The sequence below is a fragment of the Nelumbo lutea genome, chromosome 1, assembly GCF_056320005.1.
Source record: "Nelumbo lutea isolate HS-2025 chromosome 1, American lotus-T2T, whole genome shotgun sequence".
In the NCBI taxonomy this organism is placed as follows: Eukaryota; Viridiplantae; Streptophyta; class Magnoliopsida; order Proteales; family Nelumbonaceae; genus Nelumbo; species Nelumbo lutea.
The window spans coordinates 117,253,157-117,274,321 of record NC_142684.1 but is presented as its reverse complement, the minus strand read 5'-3'; the positions used below and the strand labels follow the sequence as shown (position 1 = coordinate 117,274,321).

Below are 21,165 nucleotides of genomic sequence, written 5' to 3'. Positions count from 1 at the left end.
CACAGAAACGTACCAAGGGAACATGAATCAAATATGCAATTTTATTCATTTACAATAAATTCATAAAGTACATCATCTTGATTGAAGCTAAGGGCATACAAAAACTGTCTAACACGAAGATCCTACACGCTCCTCTACCTGCGTTGTTTGCGGCCTCCCGAAGCTGAGCTTGTACTCCACGACATTCATGAAGGTCTGTGTGGCGGACACCTGGGGGGCAGGGCCTTCACTCAAAAAGCACTGCGACAAGAGTACTATTGGCCAACAATGAAAGCAGACGCCGTTAAGCTAGTCAAGAAATGCGATAAGTGCCAAAAGCATGCCAATATTCACCCCGTGCCCGCCGCCGACCTCAAGTATCTCATCAGCCCATGGCCCTTCGCACTGTGGGGCATCGATCTACTTGGACCATTCCCGCCAGCAACAGGTGGGAGAAAGTTCATAGTGGTGGCAGTAGATTACTTCACGAAGTGGGTTGAAGCTAAACCTCTCGTAACAATCACAACTCGAAACGTCCAGAACTTCTTCTGGAAGAACATAGTCTACCGCTTCAGGCTACCTCGGATACTGATATCCGATAATGGCAAGTAGTTCGAAGACATCAAATTCCAAAAATGGTGCTAGGACACGGGGATCCGACAAAACTTCACGTCGGTCGCGCACCCACAAGCAAACGGTCAGGCAAAAGTCACAAACAGAGCTATTCTTCGTGGATTGAAGGCCAGACTAGACTGAGCTAAAGGTTTATGGGCAGACGAGCTGCCCAACGTTCTATGGGCATACCAAACTACAGAGAAAACTACCACCGGAGAAACCCCCTTCAACCTCACCTATGGCATAGAGGCAGTCATCCCAGCTGAAATCGAAATCCCCTCACTTCGGTTGGAAGTGTACAACAACAATGCCAATAACGATGAGCTACGTACCAACCTCGACCTACTCGACGAGGTGAGGGACCTCGCATACATCAGGACCATAGCATACCAGCAAAGGGTGGCTCGGTACTACAACGCCAGAGTTAGGAAGCGAAACTTCCGCGTCAGCGACCTGGTTCTTCGCAAGGTCATGGTACCTGAGCCCGACGTCGGCAAACTCGGGCCAAACTGGGAAGGACCCTACCTAATAAAGAGAGCACTCGGAGGAGCGTACGAGCTCGAGACCCTGGAAGGTAGGCAAATACCCCAAGCTTGGAACATCAACAACCTAAGGCAATATTTCATATAAGTTGCCGAACTGAGCGGACTTTAAGCCGCTCCCAAGAGCCTAAGGGTCAGAATGTCGAAGTAACAAAAACCTCGGCACCACAAGACCCGGCCACCTCTCCGGCTTGGGCAAGAAACTTAGGAAAATACCCTGAGTTAAAGCGCCAAGCTGAGGATGACCTCGGGAACTCATCAGCGCAAGCTAAGTGTTAGTACCAAAGGGGGGTGTAAAGCTCACTCCAAGACAGGCAGAGAGTAGGTCAGACATATAGCCTTACTATGTCAGCTCACCTCAAGGAACCTCCCCATCTCGGGGACCTAACTCTATGCAATTCGGCAACATAATCACTTCGGCAAAAAAGAAATAGTTACGCAACACTTAAGCAGAAAAAAAAAGGTATTTCATTACTAATACTTACTTTACAATGTTCACAAGAAAAGAAAGGAGAAATGAGCTCGCAGGCTCGACACATCACTTCGGGTCTACATCCCCTTTACCCTCAGAAGGGACCTCGGCAGCACTCGGGGGGTCAGCCTCGTCGTCAGAATCCGTGTTTTCATCAACTGCAATAGCAATCTTCGGAGTAATGTGCGAAGTGGTGATGGCACGAATATCAAGTTTGGGGTAGGCGTGCCTTATCATCCACCGGCTCAGTTTGAAGCCCCTCCGGTATGAGCCCACCATCAAGTCGTCGAAGTGCTCCGACGCGACGTAATCATCGACAGCCTTCACCTTCGTATCCTCAAGGGTCTGGAAGAATATCTCGGACTTCTCCTTGATGTCGGCCTTGAGGTATTCCACCTCGTGCTTTAGGACACCTTTCGAAGTCACGAGGTGCTTCGCGATGAGCCTTAGAGCGTCGTTCTCCCTCCGGAGTCTCTCCAGTTTGCTCGTCTGGGCTGAAACTTCACCCTCAAGGCGATGGACCCACTCCCGAACTGACCCCAGAGCCTCTTCGGCAGTCCGCGCCGCTCCTAAGCTGACCCCAAAGCTTCTTCGGCAACTTGTGCCCGCTTCAGGTTCCTCTCTGCCTGAATTATCAAGGCATGAATAAAGGAGTTCACCTGCCAAGCAAAGAGTCAGTTCGACAAGAAAATAAAAGAGAATGAAAAAAGCACAAAGGGAAGACTTCGACAACTCACCACCATGACGTAAGATGCTGCACGTGTGCCGATGTGGCTGATAGGGAACTCAGACCAGGCCGCGACCTCGCTTGAGTAAACGACCTTCTAGCTCTTGCGAAGGGCGCAGCCCGGAGTTAGCACACTACTGACCCCTTGCTGGCTCCCAAAGCTGGAGAAAACAGTCGGGATTCGAGAATCCTTCGTAGTCTTAGCTTCCCGAGCTTCTACAGCGCCGGGCTCTGCTGCCATCTCAGGGATTGGCCCCGCCGCCTCAGTTTCCCTAGGAGAGTCCAGGTTGATGATCAGAGGCTGGCTTGGGACTTCAGGCTCCATGGCCCGAGGAGACTCCACCCGAGCTCACTTGCTGACTCGCTTTCTTCTTTTCATCCCAACGAGCAAGTTGGCACCTCGGGTCTTCTCTGCTTCCATGATACCTGCAAAAAGATCTCGACACCAGTACCAAAAAAAAAAGTAAGTAAAGAAGCCTACCCAGACTCAGATCGACCTGAATGAGCTTGGCTTCCATGAGGTACTCTCCGCACTCGAGCCCGACCTGGGCCCAGGATTGAAAGGTTTCCGCCATGTCTTTATCTAACATGACACCGGGATCAGGGACGACCGACCTCCAATGAGTAGAAAATGGCCACCCCGTAGCACTTCGGACCACGAAGTAGTCCCACTTCCACGCTGGTACTTTGTTTGGGAGTTTGTGAAGGAGTTTGAATCCCGGGTGAGGTGACAGGTAGTAAGCCCGCCTATGCTTGGGAAGGTAGCTCGCTTGTTTCTTAAGCATAAGAAGAGAAAAAAATTTTCTTAGGGGATGACATACTCGCAATAGAGGGATATGGTCCCGACGATGTTGCGAATAGAGTTCGGGTGAAGTTGACTTAGCGAGACGCCGAAGTGGTTCAAGACTTCGATGATTAAAGGGTGAAGAGGAAGGCGCAGCCCGACAATGAGATGCTCTCGGAAAACCATGATCTCATCTGGACCGTGCTCCCAAGGGAAGTTGCCCGAAGGTAAGCTATATGCATACTCCTCGGGCAGGTTGAACTGACGAACAAGAGACCGAAGTCTCTCAGACGTCATAGTAGAAGGTTTGAATGTGTCCAACATTCGAACCCAACGCGAAGTGGACTCTAAGCTACCTGGGGTGACTCGGGTTGAAGGCCCTACCTCAGGCTCATCAAGAAGGCTGTCAAAGGAGTCAGCCTGGCCCGAGGTCTTCGCCTCAGGCCCTTCTAGAAGGTTATCTAAGCTACACGAGCTACTAGAACTAGACATCGCGAAAGGAAAAGGAAAGGAAATTGAGAAGGCTAAGGGGACTCACCAAAGGAAACGCTACCGAACTAAGGAAAAGTGACCAGGGACCCCACTATTTATAGTCGCTGTACCCGCGCATCAAAGTTCGAGATCGAAGCCATCCAACAACTCTTAGGAAAATCGGCTGCATGACCCCCGAGGTGAAATCAGTGTAGCGCAAATTTTTGACGTCCGATAGTTGATAAATCGTTTGACGTCTGCGCGTGAGTTGTACGCGACCCGGGCTGACTCCAGTCGAGCCGCACTGACCCTGGTTGAGCCAAGAACATAAGCAGGTCAGACTGGTGAATCTCCGAACTGGACTAAGCATGCCACAGAGCAAATCTACCCATCAGTCCGTGAACTCCCCACGCAGGGTCAAGACCCCGGGCATGGGGAGTGGGGGGCAATTGATGGAGGTAGATTTGGCCCGACCCCTCGGTTGTGCGACACGTGGAAGAAGACGAGATGACCTGGCAGGAACGCCAACTCGGCACAATGACTTAGCACGGCCATATCCCGGAGAGAAACCCGAACTCCTGAGCTCCTCAAAGAGAGGCCCGAGCTCCCAAGCTCCCCAAAAGGAAACCCAAACTCTCCCTAAAGGATCCCGAGGCTAACAGTGAAGCCTGCGAGGGGCAAGGCCGGGGCCAGCCCCCCTCGAGCCAGTTCAGACCATGTGGCAGCACTTCGGGACAGTAGGACCTACTCATCCGAACTCAAGACTTCACCTCGTGCACCACTCTGGCACCTCAGCTCTAGGTCGCACGACTGTGAAACCTTACCTGACATCCGTACTCTGAGGCAGCATGCCTGACTGGTCTGGGTCTGACAAACGGCAATCACGCCTTAACGGCCACCTGCCACCGCCATCTCAGTTGTGGCAAAGATGGCCCTGACAGAGAGGACAGTGGCGATTATGCCTGCCCCCCACAGAGGCGGTTATACCTAACTTAGCAGAAATTTGAGAGTAAGTGCACCAAGTGGCTATAAGAGGCCTTCCTCCCCGAAGAGAAAGATGTATGTGATATTTGTGCTTTCTGGTCTTGAAATCTATTATTTCCCCTTGCCTTCTCAAGTTCCTTCTAAAGAGTATTAACTTGAGCTTCGGAGTGTTCCACCCGAGTTCCTCCCCGGAAATCTCCAGCTTCTTCTTTGTTTCAGGCACCTTCAGCTCTGCCAAAGGTGAGGTATTTGGCAGCTAGGACCGATCGGATTGCACATCATCAAAACTCAAAAATAATAAACATCTCACTATTACTTGGTAAAAAAGAGAAGAACAAAGAAAAAATATTGTATATATATTTTTTATTAAATATAATATATTTATTATTTAATATATTGTATCAAATTGGGCTCGGGCTCGGGCTAGGCTTTTTTGAGAAAGATCGAGCCCGCAGACCTAAAATTATAGCCAAGCCTGACTTAATAACGGGCCAGGCCAGGCCAGCCCGTGGGCTACCTGACCCATGAACATGTCTAATTGGGCCCAATTGCTAATTGGTTAAGGTTTCAAAATATGTACCTCACACATAATGTCTATCAATGACACCATTTTCTCATCAAGTTTGCTACCAATGTAATCATCCTATTTAATGAGTTTCAAGACTAATAGAATAATTACTAGCCAAACCCAAATAAAAAGCAAATGATGTTACAACTACAACAAGCAATGAATGCAATATATTTATTGGTATGTTATGGTTGCATGGTAAATGAACTATGTTGGATAACTTCAGCCCTAGGTGCTCTAGGATGGATTCCACCATATTCATCTACACGTATGAATGAACCCCTATGGTTACCCCTAACTATGCAACATAAAAATTATCGCCCATAATTAGTTTTTGTTCTTGCCATATGCAGTGTCATCTCCCCTTTATTACAAGAGCAATTTGGTAAAAACATGTCATCGATCATTTCTGCATAGAAAACTTGCCTAGTAAACATCAAATAATCCACAAAAAGTGAGCACAAAAACACATACAAATTTAGAATAGATAAAGGAGTAAACAAGTACAATCAATAACAAGCATAAACATCGGCATGGTCTAAATCCTAACATCATAATATTTTGAATCATAACATCAAGTTCACATGCAAGTCACTAGGCAGACCTTCGGTACCTCTCCCATAGAGCAGTTGTAATTTGTTCTCTAACCATGTTCATCTCTCTACTTGAACCTAGTGTAATAGTAGTGTGCTCTTCATCATCACCGTCCGAGCCATCATCATTATCAAAGTCATTTTTGTAACCCTCTGCACACTTATTTTATGTGTTCATCCTCACGTATCTCTCGTTTTATGAAATTGTAGGTTATGAAACATGTCATTACAAGAAGTCATTGGAAGTCCAACTGAAAGCATGACATGTTTTTTAAGATGGGGAATTTACCCTTCAAGAATGAGTGTAAATGAGTGTAGTTGAACTGGTAGCATGACTTGTTTATGTGCCCAACTAATAGTGACATTACGCAGTGAAGAATGAGTTTAGTTGAAGTGGTTCTCATTCAATCTAAATCTATCAGATTGTCTCCTAAACTCACTAAGATAGTACCGTTCACTAAAGCATGGGTCAAGGAAATCTGGAGAATTAGCATATCTAGAACCAAGAAGATAGTATTTCCCTGCATTGAATTCTAGTTGTGATGACACATAAATGATAGAGGTAAATATTAACAGAACAATTCCATGGAATACCTATTTCACCTAGAGGAGGTTTAGGAAACTCTGTGGGAGCGTTAGCATATCCAGAATCAACAAGATAGTATTTTTTTGCATTGAATTCTAAATGTGAGGACACATAAATGGTGGAAGTAAAAATTGGCAGGGCAATTTCATGGAATGCCTATTTCACTTGGAGGAGGTATAGGAAACCTTGTATTTGGCCTAGTAAGTGCTTTTGCCAATATCCTTGAGTCATGCATCGATCTTTCCCATCTCATGTATACAAAGGTAAAAAAACATATCAAAATCACATATTGCCAGTTGACATACAAACATTCTTCCTTCATCTATAGTATTTGTTCAACAATTGAGACACTAGTTGATACATGTGTATTTTTATAACCCCCACACAATCCTAACCACAACTACAAATAGGGTAAATCTCTTAAGCTACCCCTATTGTTCACGAAATTGACAAACTGTACCTTTACTATTTGTATATTATCTTAAAATACCCTTAAAATTTCTAACAATTGATTAGCTCTATCCCTGTGTTAGTATCCATTAGTGTTCCGTCAAAATTCATGCACATGTGATACGACATGATGTATAAATTTTCTTTAAAACCCAAAATTTCCTTTCATCCCTCTCCCTTCTTCACCGTCCTTCTTCCCGATAGTAGCTACAGTGAACCACTCCGCAACCGTTCCACTCTCTGTCCCTCCGCCACCATCGCCACCAGTGTTGTTGTCTGTATCTGATCACTGTTGGCAGAATAAACTCAGGGAGGCCATTACATGTTACCGGACCGCTACTGGAGAGGTCAACCATTGCTGCAAATCGGTGATAAAACAAGGGCGAGAGAGAACGAAGGGGACAAATGCTACTATAGGAGCAATTAAAACACAAAAGAAATTTTAGGAGGGGGAAGGTTTGGGCCATATTCCCATACACGACCAACCGAGTGAAGTCTATTATGAAGAAATGAGTGTCACCATCCCCCTACCTCCATTGCCGACAAAAGGGGCAAAATTAACATCTATGAAATGGATTTTTTTTTTATTTTTTTTGTAGATTTCAAGTAACATAAAAGAGAGCTAATTGAGTTGCATACTAAAATATTTAAGATTAGATCTTGTAAATTTGACGAATAGGAATATGCAAGATTTGAGGCATCCAGCTCTGTAAAAAAAAGATTAGCTCTAAAATATTGAAGACCATCACAATGATTAGAAACATAGTGAAATCATCGCATTGAATCAAATCCACGATCTGAGCATCCAGGATTTCAGCTTAGAAGGGGATGTGGAGTTAACAGACCTAGCAGAGAATTCCAAATCACTTAAAAGGGAGTAAGTTACGACCTTGGCTTTCTTCATCGTCCAGTTCTCTATTCTTTCAAGCACTTGACCGCAAAAGACGCATCACCAAAATACTGCTCCCCAAACTGTCGACCAGATCTAGAAATTCCCTCCCCCAACACATCCGAGCACCATAGAACCAATGTCATTCTGCGGGTGAAAGTTGGTGGAATCGATGATTTGAGATGGAAAAACGTCGGTGGAGGGTAATGGAGTCCACATCAAAGGGATTTGAAATTTCCAGTATTCCAGAAAATAGGGGACCTTCGAGGAGCAGTAGCAGAAGCCCTATGTTGATGAGAAGAAAGAGGAGAGTTCGCCTGATGAGGGTGCTTCGCCCCCAACGGAAGCAAAGAAGTTGCTTGAAATATTTCAATTAGCAGCAATATTTCAAGGTATTTACGAAAAGCATTGCTGCCAGCAGCAATATTTCAAGGTATTTACGAAAAGCATTAATCATTTTAGTTCTCATTGTTGTGCTTACACACTAGGCTACCCTTCTTCCAAAGCTCCGTGGGACCACCTATCACTAGTCCTCCACCGGAGGTTCTTGACAATTTCTTTCATTTTGAAAATTTGAAAGAGAAATAAAGGGAAGGCTATCCTTCTGTCCACACATATACGTATGTCCGATCAAGGAAGAAGTCATGCAATGCTGCCTTCTGCATGAGTCAATAATATTCCTTTTTCGTCGACACTAACGAAGATCCATATAATATTGTTGTACGACGAATCACAATATTATAAGTAATGAAACCAAAATAAACATCAATACACATTATGCTAACAAATAGTAGATAATCATGTAAATACCAACATGTAACAAAAAAAGAAATCACCATTCATCAAAATGTATGGGAGTGCAGGTAAGCATAAAAGGTCAACATCCATGTCCAAAAAATAAAAATTAGTCAAAAAGAAAGGTATTTTGAGTCAACCATTTATCAAAAACAAAAGAAAAACAAAAATATCATAACTCTCACGTCAAGCTTTCCAAGTTGAAGATGGTCTCCTATAGATCATGGTTTCGGTTGGTCATTGTTCCTCCATTTCTCGTCTAGAAACAACTTGGTTGCCCTGAAATAGCAAGATGGAGAGAACTCTTCAACTTGAAATAATGAATTAGGTATTTGAATGCATTCCTTCATCTGCTCCTTCTCACGAGCCTTATCAACTCTATCCCTTTCTAGGTCTCTTTGCTTCTCCATTTCTCAAACATTTGCCCTCTCTAGTTCTATCTCTCTTTTCCTCTATATAGCAATTTGCTTCTCCATTTCCATTTCTTGCTACTTGTCAAGACCCCGTGAGCTTTCCTTTTCCAAGATTTCAAGCCTCTTCTTGTTGGACTCTAGACTTGTTCATGGGCCAGATAGCCCGACGGCCTGACCAGTTGCAAGTCAGGCTTGGTCATAATTTTAGGTTTGCAAGCTCAGGCTCAGGCCTAAAGCACCGGGCCAGACTTTTTTTGAGCCAGGCTTGGGCTTTCTCAAAAAAACCATGTCTTGAGTCTGGCACGATACTATATATTAAATAATAAAAAATATATACAATATTTTTTCTTTGTTTTTCTTCTCTTTTTTTTTCAAGTAATAGTGAGATGTTTATTATTTTTGAGTTTTGAATGTTTTTAATTTTAAATAAAACACTTTTCATTGAATAAAAAAGAAAAAAGTTATGTTTTCAAATTTCTTGCCAGGCTCGGGCTCGAGCCTGAATGTATTATGTTGATACATAGACAAACCCTGGTCCGGCCCATGAACAGGTCTATTGGACTCTTACATTAAGTCCATGTGGAAGACAATGTTTATTCCCTTTCTTCATGCTAGTGGGTGGTTTACCAACTCTCCTCTTATGATTTGGAATCTCTAATACATCATCATTTGAATCAACAATGTATGGACTGGCAAGAGATTCACCAATTATTGGTGTGCCTAGACCATCTAAGTTCACAACTGGTGGTGAACTATCTGAAGTATGGACATTGTCATCAAGACCCATTTTGAGTGAATATCCCATGTCCCTGTTTGCTTGTGTTCCACCGTAAATGTATTCTAGCTCATCCCAATGACGATAAACTTGTGTCCTAAATGATTGTGTCCAACAAGAGTCTACATAATAATGAATTAATTAGGTTTTATACCAATCCTAAATTGAATCAGTCAACCAGATGAGTGGTTTTAAGGTAAGATTACATTAATCGGGATTTGCCATACTTCTTCATTTACGGAAGGATTTTTCGTCAATGGATCTACGGTAACACATGTTTGGTTAAGAAGGATTGAGTGCCACTTCTAACGCTGTCTAAGTGCACTATATTTGTTTTTGAACTGGGCATGAACATAACTCTTGTTATGTTTTTGATTAAATTGCTCAGAGATATACTTCCACCCTTCAACATTAAAAGATGATGTAGGCATGTTGTTTGCTCTAACTTGATCCACCATTAGATTAATGAAAGTCTCCTCTGCATCGGTCCGCTGTACACTATGAGGACCTAGTTTGATTTCTTCACTATCTAACTCTCCTGCCATCTAGTTATCAATCCCACTAAGCTTAATTTTGTAATTGTGAAGGGTAATGTAGAGACTTTAAAGGGTTGATGTCAATTATGAAGTAGACATTTCTAAATTCTAACAAGATGTAAGGGAAAGAAAAAATGGGAAGAGGCCCCACATTATCATTTGTCCAATATTTGTTTATAGAGATTTAGTTTCAAAACCCTTGGCACATATCTAAAAAGAAAAAAAAGTAACCTATTAAGTGCACCACCAAACCATTAGATGCATCACCATCATCATATATATACATATATATAAACCATCATCATTTACATTTTAGTTTTTCTTAAAATTTGTTGTTATTCTAGCCTTGGATTATATATCAGTCCTACATCAGGTGAGGTACCTAGTAGTTAAGGGAATCATAGTAGTGCATATATATTATGGTTTGCAAGAAGAGACATTCAGGCCAAAAGTGTTAAATCCAGCATTTTTTATCGGTAAGACTAACGTACACAGAAAAATCTACTCCGAAATACTCTAAAATACATAGAAAATTTTCAAAAAAAAAAAAAATGCCAATACTCTAAACATTTTCGTTTGGTAAGATGAGATACTAACCTCTTTGGCTGAAGACGTCAAGCAATGAAGCCAGTGTGGATCCTCTATAAAATCGTGATAAATCTGATGCTACACAAGAAAAGGGGAATATTAGAATAATCCCATATGAAAACATAAACGAAAACTATTTTATATTTCTCTAATAAACGAAATTTGATGCTACATAAGTCTGTTTTGCTTGTTACAAACTTGTTCCTTTATTTCTAATTCTGAGAATTTATCCTCTTCATTTTTCCCTGATCATCTTAGACCAATTAAACCCAAGTTACCCATTTGGAGTTAACATAATTTAAGAGTTTTTTCAGTTGCATTTTTGAGCATGAGGGCTCCAATAATAGAGAATTGTAGAAAGACTAACAAGTTGGAATTAACATCCTCTTTATTTACATTTCTATGATAAATAAATAATCAAATTGTAGCAGGACTAACAAGTTGGAAATAACCAATAATAGAGAATTGGAGCCCTCTGAAGCTAGTTGGTTAAAATTGAATTTTGATGGGTACAGCCTTGTCAACCCGGATGAATCTATAGGAGGTATGATAAGGGATGAAGGAAGTAGAATATTGCTTAGTTTATTGTGACCAGTAGGACATGGTAAGTCTTTAAGGGCTGAAATATTGGTTGTACGTAGTTGAAGGCTTAAAGTTGTGGGCATTGAATAATTGGAGAAACATATTTATAGAGGGGTATTGTGGAGTAGTCAATTTATGAGTGAGTATAGAAAAAGTGGCTCCTTGGAAAATCATTTTCATAGTTAGAGAAGCTCATACATTAGGAAAAAGTTTGAATTGCTTGTTCAGATGGATTCCATTGTTAGCAATTAAATGAGCTAGCTGATGTCCTAGCTAAATCTGGGATGCCAAGGTAAAGTCTGGGATCTAGATAAGGCATTTAGTAGTGAATTATGAAGTTTATGTGAAAGATGGCTTGGAGCTTTCTTTGAAACTAGCCACAGATGAGGTATTCAGTAGTGAATTTACAAGTTTCCTATAGGAATGAGTGCTGGAGTTCTAAAATATTTTGGGAAATTTATTGTGTTTATCAATTTAACCATGAATAGAAGAATGTTGTCAAGTTTGTACATTTTTTTGGAAAGGTAAAGTATAGTTTATTACTTAACGTATACACATATACAAATATACAAATATAGTCTATGTACAACTAGATTTTATATATTGGACACCATAAAGATTTGAAAAAGAAAAAAGAGGCATCTTAGATCTGTCTATGCAACATATACATCTTCATGATATTGAAGAAAAAATTTACATCTTCATGATGATTTGCATGAAAGTAATGAATTGCAATTTCTTGTGTTTTTTATGATTTATCACAAAGGACTAACCCTTCTTTTGCAGTTCATTGCAGCTTGTAAAAGGCCTCCTATGTATTGCATCATCATAGAGTACATGTCTCGAACTCTTAGGATGTATCTTAACAAGAAAGAACCTTACTTCCTCTCAATTGAAACAATTGTAAGGTTAGCTCTTGATATCTCTCGAGGCATGCAACACCTTCACTCACAAGGAGTGATTCATAGAGACTTGAAACGCAACCATTTACTATTGAATGATTAGATGAGGGTTAAGGTGGTAGATTTTGGTACTTCATGTCTGGAAACATAGTGCTTAGCATCTAAAGGAAACATAGGTAATTACCGTTGGATGTGTTGAGCAGGGGTAGGACTGTAACTATTCAATTTGTAGTCTTTTCTTCATGGATAACAGATTGATTACTCAAAATTTTCTGTTTGGTTGATCTTGTAGCCTAAGAAATCTAAATGGGATAATCCACTGAAGATTGTGTATATTACAATGATATGTTACACTTTTTAACATTTTGATGAGTGGTAATTTGAGTAAATTTTTCTCTTTCTAGTTGGCATCTCTTGGGTCACCCCTCACACATTCTTGATTTTTTTTGGCAATGGAGGTGTAGGGGCTTGGGTAAAAGGGGAAAATTTTCTATAATAAGGTATCAAAGAACAGGTTCATGCAAAACAAAGTTTCTTATCGACAACAAGTTCATACGGTGAATCGACAAACAACACATGATAACAGGCGAAGGAGTTTTTGCAATTGAAACCCTACTTACTATTTTTTGGTTTACTGCACCGTGCACCGTGAAGCAATATATGATTCCCCTCACGACATGTCATCATGCACGTAGGATCAGCGCCACATCAGTTAACCGTTGAATCGTCAAATTTGACGATTTGTGCATTAAGGGCATCTTGATTTACGATGTGTTGCCTATTTTTCCTGTTTTTATGAAAAACGCATGAACCAAATAACTTTATAGTGGGAATGCCTACATGTCATTGATGTGGCACCATTTTCCGAAAAACCGGCACCAAAACCAAACATCCCCTTTTGCCCCCCTAAGCACCATGTAGGCATTTTGAGTTCAATAGTTAAAAACTTGTTAGGTTGGAAGTTGTTTTGAGTTATAACATCTCAAAATGTTTGCTTAGGGCAATTTGATGAGACATCAAATTGACATTTATTACTCCAAAAGGCGAAGTCTCAACAATGACATGGCACTAATGGAATAACACAATGATCTTGCCAAAGAGGATTTAAACATGAACACTTGTGTTTCAAGATGAAATGGTGTTTTAACGGAAAAAAAAAAAAAAAGACAGCATTTGGTAAGAGTAGAATGCAGAACTGTGTTAAATTTGCACTCTAGTTTGGTTTGCAAGCATCTGATAAGAATACTTCTATACTAAAAATGAAAGCAAATTTGTTTATTTAATTGTTTTTGCACTTAGGCTCAGTTTGGGGTGGGTTGGAGATACAAATATGTACAATGCATAGCTGCGCATACATACAAAATATAAGGTTTTGCACTCTACATGTTTGTATTTGTACTCTTTTCAAGCTGTGCCTAAGGATTTGTTTGGTTGCAATGCAATTTTATTTGCACTAGTACAAATGTATGGGAGTGCAAATGAAAAAAAAATGCAAATCATGGTTTAATTTTGTTTTGTGTTTTACTTTATTTTGCTTCAAGTCTTGCTTTACTTCATTTAACATATAAATTTATTCATGGATATAGGATACTCTACAACTAGATAGGTATCCTATGAGTCGGGCCGTATTGCATCGTATCGGTGGATACAGTCCGATACACATTAATATGGAGATGTATCTGTGTCTACTTTGACAAAATTGTACATTGAGTACTTTGGATCATTTTTTATCTTTAATACAAGTTAAAAATAGTATTACAAAAACTAAAATAAATAATTTAAGATTTAATTTTTCCAAAAAATTTAATAAAAACTAAAAATTATAAAAATAATATATTTCATCTACCTTAGATGATTTATATATTTTATTTTACACATAATTATATGTTAAAATTGAAAACATAGTTATTGTTTGAAAAAATAGAGTTATTACATAAAATACTAAATAAATAAATTTTCCCAACAAAATTAATGGAAAATGGAAAATTATAATTATAAAAACTGAAACGAATAATTTAAGATTTATTTTTTCCAAAAAAATTAATAAAAACTGAAAATTAAATATAATTTATTTTATCTACCCTAAATGATTTACTTGTTTTATTTTACAATTATGTGTAAAATAAAAACATTATATGTTAAGAATGAAAACATATTTATTATTTAAAAAATGGTTGCTATTTAAATAAAATACTAAATTAATAAATATTTCCAAAAATTAATAAAAATGGAAAATTATAATTATAAAATTGAAAGAGTGATAATTATTGTACAATGTTTGAATGTTCTAGAGTCATAGTATTGTTTATTGTAATATTTCTCTTCATATAACCTATTGAAGTATGCATTTCTCATGTGCTTATATCTTATTTATAGATAATTCAGCCTTTGGTTTAGTACGATGAATGTATTTATGTGATTTGTATGCATTTCACTAGCGTATCCAAGTGTTTCTATATCTTTCATTCGTATCCATGTGTTTCCAAAGCTCATCCGTATCCAAGTTATCCGATACAATACTCGATACGGATACTTTGATCATTGTGCATTACCATAGTTTGTATCAATGCAAATAAATTTGCATTGCTAATTTTGAACTGAAGTGAATTTGCACTCCAGTTCAGTTTTGCAAGAGTTTGACATGAATACATCTTTGCATTGAGAATTATAATAATTTTGTTTTTTTTTTGTCAATTATTTTACACTAAAAGTTGGTCAATGTAAAATAGGTTGGCTCCAACCTTGAAATTTATGTTTGCACCACTCACAACTGAAAAAGATACTTTAAATTTATGAATGCAAAACTAAGTTGGATTTCCATCATTCTTTCAGTTTTGCAAGTGTTTGACATGAATACATCTTTGCATTGAGAATGAAAATAATTTTGTTTTTTTTTTGTCAATTATTTTACACTAAAAGTTGGTCAATGTAAAATAGGTTGGCTCCAACCTTGAAATTTATGTTTGCACCACTCACAACTAAAAAAGATACTTTAAATTTATGAATGCAAAACTAAGTTGGATTTCCATCCTTCTATTTGACAAATTTTTGTGTTTGTACCATCAGTGCATTTGCTTTTTGTACTCTTACCAAACACAACCCAAAACGAGAATAAAATTTCTTTGAAAGTAAAAATAAAAATAGGTTTTCCATTCAAAATCGGTCAATGTAAAATAGGTTTGCATCCCAAAAACCGATGCAAAATTTGCCCTAGCTTCCTCTTACATCAATTTTCTCATACAAAATGGGGTTCACTTACCTCACTCTTAAACAAATAACCCTCCCTCTAGCATTCTCTTTTGAGTAAGGTAAAAACTGCATTATTTTACTTCTAGCAAATAAATAAGACGGTCAAATACGATGCAAAATTTACCCTCCCTCTAGCATTCTCTTTTGCACTCTGGTGCATTACACCATTACAAATAACTCTATGCATGAGCCTAACTTCATGCAGCAAATAACCCAAATAAAGCAAGAGATAATAGAAGCTACATCTGCTCCTCCATGGTTACATGTATATAGTACTACATACCAATTCGAATAAAGCTCAAATCAACAATGTATCAATTCCGATTAGCAATCCTACTAAGAAAACATACAAATGATAGACTCGATCTCACATTTTTGAGTCTGATATATGGAAGGAGCAATTTTCATTAACTCGAGCCTTCCATTTGCTCTCAATCTGGCTCATGTCTCGGGAGACATTGCTTGAGGACGGGTTGTGACCATAATCACAAATGGCCCCAATACTTACTACTTCCCGTTTCCTGGCTAGCCAGTGCCATTATAGATTCAGTCCGAAGCCCCGCCATTTGAGCCAAATATAGCGCTTTGGCTAGGTTTTATCCCCTCATTCAAATCATCCAGTGAGACGTCACCTTCTAAAACACGCACAATCTGTTTGATAGAATGTATCAGTATCATTCACTTGACTCGATGGTGTTTTTTAAAGTAGAAAAAGCGCAATATCTCAACACTTTCATTAATTAGTATCGGACCAGTAGTGCATACTGGGGTTGAATGTCGGGATGGTAATTTCTATTCTATCCAATGGGTATTTGTCCCGGGGACAGGTTTTTCAGTTCTACAACCCGTATGGGCATGGGTAGGGTATAATATTAGGCTCAACTTGATCCTCCCCAACCCATATTTGTTGGAAAGAATATAAACTTCATGTATTAGGTGTTAAATTTAATAATATTTTGAATTTTATGTGAAGGCTATTTGATAATATACTAATTAAATATTTAGAATTTAATTTATGGTTTGTTCATATTGTTTTACTTTATTGCTTATATTTATTAAGAAATAATAGAAAATTAGATGTGGGTTCTAAACCCAATTTGCTCTACCCTTGAATGCTAAGAGGGTAGAGTTAGGGATTGTCTTGCATCGAAGAGTTTGAATTCTCAAAATCCAATCCACTATGTGTTTTGGGGCAGATATAGATTGGGAGATTTAGGTAGGGATGTCAATGGGACAGGTTAAATGGTAAATCCAACTTGACCCAACCCTATAGGGTCGGGTTAATGTTTTAATTCTTCGGCTCGAATCTGGTCCAGGTCAGTTCGTTTTTGGCTGATCCACCCCACTGGGTCATGATACCCTGCATATATATAAAGTATTGTAACTTTTTGACTTCTAATTCTATAACCTTAAAGTTTAAGATTTTTTTTTTAAAGTATTCGAAATGCTGTGAATGGTGTTAAGTCAAGTTTGAAAATTATGTATTTTTAGGTCAAAGTTCAGGTTAGGCCACTTGGAGGGTCTGACCCGTTGACATCCCTATAGGAAATGGGGTAGAGTCTAAATTTTATAAAACCTTGGTGGAATTCAGCCGTTGACATCCCTAGTTGAATGCCCAAAATTTACTATAGGTATCGTACCTGACTCATTTTTGGGCGCCTCCTTGCAGAATGACGAATGCTTGCAGTAGCACAAGCTACCATGCGTGCCATCTCACTAGGGTTATAGTTGTTTTCAAGGCGAGGATCCACCAACTCTCCATAGTTGCCATCCGATTGTACATGTGTCAAAATGGGTCTTGCCTGTTTACCCATCAACGAAAGATATTAATGCATGGCAAAGAAACTAGACTAGTGTTGTTTGTGAACAAAATTGAGATCAAAAGGATACTGATTTTGTCTGTTAACAGTTGATGATGCTGCACCCTTTGATCTGTATGCATGTACATTATCATGTTCTAGCATGGAATATATATATATATATAGTAGGAGAGTTTAATTTCTTTCCCTTCTGAAATTTTAGGCTATGCAAATCTAAGGCAAAGAAGAAAGCAGAGAATCATCTCATCAGTAATAGAAAATTGCTACAAACCCAATCTACTAAGCTATCATCCATGTATGAATTGGCGGTATCGACAGGGCGTCGTCCAGTGATCAGTTCTAATAGCATAACACCAAATGAGAAAACATCAGATTTCTCAGTTAGCTTGCCACTCGATGCATATTCAGGTGCCAAATACCTGTATTTTCAGTAAAGAATATCAAATCAACAAAATCTCTTTCAGAATATATATTATGATGTCTACTCTGCAACTAGGAATTTAGATATATGTTCACCCAAATGTTCCCATGACTCGTGTTGAGATGTGAGTGTATTTGTCAGAAGAGAGTTTCGCCAACCCAAAATCGGCCACCTGCAATCCAGCAAATAGATCAGATATTGAACAGAGGTCAATATGAATAATGTAGAGTTATTAAAAGAAGAATGCAGGAATATCTAAATACCATGGCCTCAAAATTATTGTCAAGCAGAATATTTGCAGTTTTGATGTCACGATGAATGATGCGAGGGTGGCCTGAAAGTAATTATCAGAAGCTAAATGAAAATATGAGAGAGAGAGAGAGATTGCTTTGAGGATTAATGGCAAAAGTTCTGAAAATATGAGAGAGAGAGAGAGAGAGAGAGAGACGTACAATCTTCATGAAGGTATGCAAGCCCTTTGGCTGATCCCAATGCAATCCGGAGCCTTGTAGGCCAATCCATTGTGGGACGATCCTTTCCTGCAAACGAAAATTTAATGGTGGTCGTTCATGCAGCAGAGGTTAATTATTTTTTGTTTGCAGTGCAAATGTGAACTCAAGAGTCAAGACTAATTTTGGACCCGGTTCAGATTTGCATCCCTTTGTTTATAACTATGATTTACACTCCTCACCTGATGCAAAATCTACACTTTTGTCTCATTTGCACTCACGTGGCTGGCGGTGCAAATATCATTCCCATACAAACAACCTTCCTCTTGCCTCCTTTTCATTCATATAAAGTGGAGATCACATCACTCCCACGCATTTACAGTATGGGAGTAGTAAGTATCAAGTAATAATGTACTTCTATGCATTTAGAGAATTAGACCATTGCATTAATTGCAAACAAACAGAGCCTAAAAGTTGAAAGATGAAATATATGATCAAATCTTTGGTGCAAAAGAACTTTGTGACAGGACCATGGACTAATGCCAGCAGACGGATTTGGTGCATTACTACTTAGTATAAGAAAAAGTGTCACGATTGGTCAAATGAACAATCTATTAATAGGATGATGACCGTGGACAATTGAAATATCTTCAGGCCCTCCTTGAAATGATAAGTCATGACCCTTCACCCAACTTTGAGCTACCTGCACCTTGCTTCCAGTGACAATTAATGGTGTTCATGTGTGTCCTCTCAAGCACTGTTTTGAAAATCGGACCGGACTGGATGGTTGGACCGTTCAACCTGGGAATTGGTTAGTTGTCTGGTTCCATTTTATGTTTGACCCGGAAATTTCCCAAAAAAAAAATCATTGATTTTGTTAATGAACGACTGGCCCAGATGGTTAAACCGCTAAATTGCTAGACCCAATGAACGGTTTTTGGATTATTTCATTATTTTTTATTTTGCAAAACGCTATAAGCCGATCCCGATCCATTTGGACTAGACGGTTGAACCGCTGGTTCGAAAACCTATAGGCTGTCGCCAAAAGGATTCCATTTTCGGATCGGTTTTTAAAACCTGATTATGGGTTCTCAATTAGCAACTATAAGGTAGAATATAGCTTACCATGAAGGTGGTATTCTAGTGTTCCGTTGGGAACAAATTGGTAAACCAAAATCCGATGCCCCCCACCCATACAGTAGCCAACAAGTGAAACAAGGTGACGGTGATGAACACGGCTGATGATTTCCACCTCTGCTTGGAACTCTCTCTCTCCTTGCCCGCTACCCGACTTTAGGCTCTTTACTGCTATCTCCTTTCCATTTGGCAACACTCCCTTATGTACATGACCAAACCCACCTTGACCCAACAAGTTTTTCTCAGAGAATCCACCGGTTGCCGCTGCTAGTTCTTCATAGGAGAAGGTACTCTGGTTGATGAATCCAAGAGCGACGCATGGAGAAGGAGGCGGCAGCGGAGGATTGTGTGGACCTGAGGAAGTGGAGCTCAAGTCACCACTGCTCGTCGCTGGTGGAGGTGGAGGCGGTGCTGCATGCCACCCTGCAGCCGCCGGTGACCCCATAAAGCCCGGAGGTGGGGGAATCTTCACAATGTGATCCCCTCGTAGGGGGCTGTTATACTGCCAATTTTGAAGCGGCGTGCCATTGTAGTATGCGTTGCCTGCAGGCCGTGCACGGTGCACATGCCAACAACAACAAATGAACGTCAGAATTCAAATTTTGTCCAGATCAATGTTGCTGGTTTATATCTGCAACTATATTGAGATTAAACTAGAAACTGGGATTAAAGCTGATCAGTACCTTTGTGTCCAAAAGGAGGATCAGTGTAGTATGGAAGCTGATTCTGCGGCCTTCTTTTTCTCTTATTGGATAAGCATACACAGACGACAATCATAATGAGTAATAACGCCATCGCTGTCACTGCGAGTCCTACTAGAAGGGGTGCGGATGACGAATTGTGAGACGAGCTTTCAGAATGTGTTGGTGAACGTGATCCCGACGACGATGGGGTCTTTTGTTTTGGCGTACTTGGAGGTGACAATGCCCCGGAAGAAGAAGAAGAAGAAGATGGTGTTGATGAGGACTGCTGTCGTGGTGGCGGTGGCGGTGGAGGAGCGTCGCTGGATGATGATGGTGAAGGTGGACTTCTATTCTTGTTTGAGGAAGGAGAAGGTGGTGATTCAGTTGTAGAGGGGGGTTGAGGTTTTTGAGTTGATGATGATGGCGATTGTGCTGATGGTTTCGGAGGTGCTGGTGGTGATGAAGATGGTGACGGAGTTGTTGGTGATGATGATGAAGAAGATGTTTCTGGCGACGTAGCAGTCTCAGGAGAGGAAGCCATTAGAAGGAATCTCCGGCCAAAGTTAAAGTCAAAGCCATTGGGAAACCCTACTCGTTCCATAACTGATCGTCTATATGAATTGAAGTCTCTAACTTGAGGAACCCTGAAAATTCCCAAATACAATATAGGAAAATAGAAATGAGGAAGAATAATTTACATGGGAAAATAAGCAAAACTGGAGAATTAATTCTCTCTCCTACGTCTTCTACACCTGTATTGATGCAGCTATGAATACTGAGCAAATCATTTTAGGCATGAGAAGACTACATTACGTGACTGTTCTTCACCAAGAACAATAGAGAGAGAGAGAACCTGAATTACGAAGAAATGACAAGAAGGTTGAAAGAAAAGAGGTTGCATTGTGGTGATTCCAACCTAGAAAGTGGATCTTATCCTTCCCCCTATCAGCTCATCAGAAGGAGGGAACATTAATTCATTTTCTATTTTTGATTGGGATTTGGTCAGTCATACTTGAAAAGCTAAGAAAACCAGTCTCTTTCTCTCAAACGACAAGGAAAGACAAGAACATTCAGAATTTTGCTTCCGAGCTTTGTCTTGGCCACCTTTGGCTTGGGTTGAATTAGTTGTCGGTTTGCCTATTCTGGGCCTGCGAT

At 39.9% G+C, this 21,165-nt stretch overlaps 2 long non-coding RNA genes and 1 pseudogene across 3 annotated transcripts; all 3 read right to left on the bottom strand.

Annotated features, from left to right (window-relative positions):
* Positions 1–1,592: 1,592 nt before the first annotated feature.
* LOC148877013 (uncharacterized) lies at positions 1,593–2,592 on the bottom strand. The gene is made up of 2 exons (XR_016111723.1): positions 2,346–2,592; positions 1,593–2,267 (listed from the first exon to the last, which is right to left on the bottom strand). It is a non-coding gene; the product is annotated as an uncharacterized LOC148877013 (long non-coding RNA).
* A 2,691-nt stretch (positions 2,593–5,283) lies between these two features.
* LOC148877012 (uncharacterized) lies at positions 5,284–8,112 on the bottom strand. Its single transcript, XR_016111720.1, has 2 exons — positions 7,661–8,112; positions 5,284–5,551 (listed from the first exon to the last, which is right to left on the bottom strand). It is a non-coding gene; the product is annotated as an uncharacterized LOC148877012 (long non-coding RNA).
* Positions 8,113–15,404: 7,292 nt separating this feature from the next.
* On the bottom strand, positions 15,405–20,901 carry LOC148877011 (proline-rich receptor-like protein kinase PERK15; annotated as a pseudogene). Its single transcript, XR_016110718.1, has 9 exons — positions 20,763–20,901; positions 20,011–20,654; positions 19,316–19,870; positions 18,194–18,280; positions 18,005–18,075; positions 17,837–17,913; positions 17,592–17,739; positions 17,141–17,302; positions 15,405–16,151 (listed from the first exon to the last, which is right to left on the bottom strand). The product of XR_016110718.1 is annotated as a proline-rich receptor-like protein kinase PERK15 (transcript).
* Between the last annotated feature and the right edge of the window lie 264 nt (positions 20,902–21,165).